This window comes from Tupaia chinensis, unplaced genomic scaffold, assembly GCF_000334495.1.
Source record: "Tupaia chinensis unplaced genomic scaffold, TupChi_1.0 Scaffold000179_1, whole genome shotgun sequence".
Classification (NCBI taxonomy): Eukaryota; Metazoa; Chordata; class Mammalia; order Scandentia; family Tupaiidae; genus Tupaia; species Tupaia belangeri.
The window spans coordinates 3,512,376-3,514,963 of record NW_006159654.1 but is presented as its reverse complement, the minus strand read 5'-3'; the positions used below and the strand labels follow the sequence as shown (position 1 = coordinate 3,514,963).

At 39.3% G+C, this 2,588-nt stretch overlaps 1 pseudogene; it reads left to right on the top strand.

Annotated features, from left to right (window-relative positions):
* The first annotated feature begins 246 nt into the window (after window positions 1–246).
* LOC106734668 (60S ribosomal protein L26-like) lies at window positions 247–682 on the top strand (annotated as a pseudogene).
* The last annotated feature ends 1,906 nt before the right edge of the window (window positions 683–2,588 follow it).

Sequence of the window (2,588 nt, the reverse complement as noted above, 5' to 3'; positions counted from 1 at the left end):
CCGAGGAAGATCTCTAGATGTGAACCCAGAACTCTTCTATGTAGGCCAGCCTCACAGTCATCACATATTTTCCTCTGCATCGGCGCCTGGCAGTTCATCTCCACAAACTTTTTGAAACCCCCCTCTTACCCTCTTATAATTCTTATGTTCTCTCCTGTGTCTCTGGTCCTTTAGTCTCTCCATGCTTTATTTTGAAAATTTTATTCTGGCTCTTTTGCAGCTATCACCAGAGCAGCTGTGGCCAAAATGAAGTTCAATCCTTTCATGACCTCTGACCGAAGCAAGAACCATAAAAAGCATTTAATGCACATTCCCACATCCGCAGGAGGATTTTGTCTTTCTCCCTTTCCAAAGAGCTGAGGCAGAAGTACAATGTGAGATCTATGCCCATTCGAAAGGACGATGAAGTTCAAGTTGTGTGAGGACACTATAAAGGTCAGAAAATTGGCAAAGTGGTCCAAGTTTACAGGAAGAAATATGTCATCTATACTGAATGGGTACAGTGGAAAAGGCTAATGGCACAGCGGTCCATGCAGAGATTCACCCTAGCAAGGTGGTTATCACTAGGCTAAAACTGGACAAAGACCGCAAAAAGATCCTTGAACTGAAAGCCAAGTCTCACCAAGTGGGAAAGGAAAAGGGCAAATATAAGGAAGAAACAATTGATAAGATGCAAGAATAAAATAATCTTATATACAGTTCTTATTAAAAACTGCTAAAATGAAAAAAAATTATTCTTACTTACATCCCAGTTCACTAATTCTCTCTTCAATCACCTTCAGATTTCAATAAAACTCATCCACTAAGCTTGTGTTTTGGGTAATTATATTTTTCTATTCTGAAAATTTTGGAAAATATATTTATGGGCCAGGCAGAGTAGTACATAATGCTAAGACACTATACTCTGTAGGCTGGAACTATAGGGGAGGCCTGGGTTCAGTTACTGGTCGAACCTAATGGCTAGGCTCAGTGGCATGTGCCTATAATCCCAGCAATCCAGGGGGCTGAGGCAGGAGGATTGTGAGCTCCAGGCTGGATTAAGCAACATAGTGAGAATAATGGTAGCATAAACCTGCAGTCCCAGCTAGGACACTGAAATAGGATGATTGCCTGTGTAAGAAATCTTGTGTTGAAATCTTCTCTGTTATGTACTTGAACATAGGAAACATTAACTCCAAATATGGAGTCCCTGTGAGTCTTTTTATATTATTTATTTACTTAAAATATTATTTATGTATTTATTTCATTAATGAGAGAGAGAAAGATAGAGAGAATACCCACAATAGGGTCTAGGTGCCACAATCCACTCCTTGCCTTTAGCCAGTTCCATGGGTAAGTGCCTGTCTGGCCATGCTTAGGGAGGTCTCCAGGGTCAAATCAGGAACCTTTCCATATGGGATTACCTTGCAGAGCATCACATTGCACTACTGTGCCACCATCGTGCCTCTTGGGTGTTTATTTTTTATAGTATTTAATACCATTCCTTCTCTGTGTTTGCTCTTTTTTAAAAAAATTATTCTCTGAACATTGGGTTTATAGAATTGCTCTTAAAAATATTCTGGAATGGACCAGCAGATGGAGTAATCGTTACATCACTGGACTCCCAATAATTGACCACAGTTCAACTCAGTGGCTTAAAACTCACCCAGATTCAGTGGCTTAAAAATCACACTGGGCACATGTGCATGTGTGCCCCAAATCCTGAGAGGAGAATGGAGGGGAAGGATTTGCAGCGTGGTCATCCCCTCGTGAGGGGGGGAGGTTTGATTTTGAGATTTCTGTCTCTCTCTCTCTTTGTTTCTCTGGTGAGCACATGCACCTTATACCAAAAGTTTCTCTTAAAAAAATATTGTGGAGAAAAGAATAATGCAATAATTTACAGAGAGGGTTTATATTTACTTCCACTGGGCACCTAGGAGCACGACTAATGTGATGGGGATCATCTTAATCCAATTTCAGGTGTAGAGAAGCTTTGCAGGCAACTCATATTTCTGCAGGTGCTAAAAATCACTCTTTCATTTTCAGCCTTATCTTTATTGTGTGAAGGTGCATTCCTTCAGAACTCCCACCAAAAATAAGGAGAATTCAATTGGAAACTCCCTGTGGCAGGCTCTAGACTCTTTCTGTTCTCTCAGTCAAAAGCAGTATTCATTCTCTTATTCTTCCTTTCTGAAATTAAGAGTAAAAAACCCACAAAACATATAAAAAGTGGCTACAGAGTGGAGCTCATGGAGTGGGTCTTTCATACGTCCAGGTTTTGAACCAGTAACTTTTCATTAACATGTTAACTTTCCCATACCTTAAAGCAAATCTTTTGTGTGTTTGTCCTAGCTTTTTTAGTATAGAGCAGAGAACTGCTCCCTTTAATTCTTTCCAATTTCTAAAATTGATGTTGTTTTTGTCCATTTTATTATTAAACTTATCTCATTACAATGGGAATTTATATGCCTTTGGTTGAGGCTGGCCAACAAAACTAATGCAGAATTCCTATGGGCTCCACTTCACCTTTTTTTAAAAAAAAGATCTTTCTGTTTTTATCCCCTTCACTTCTTTTTCCATTCAAATGTAATCAGAATACACCTTGAAAA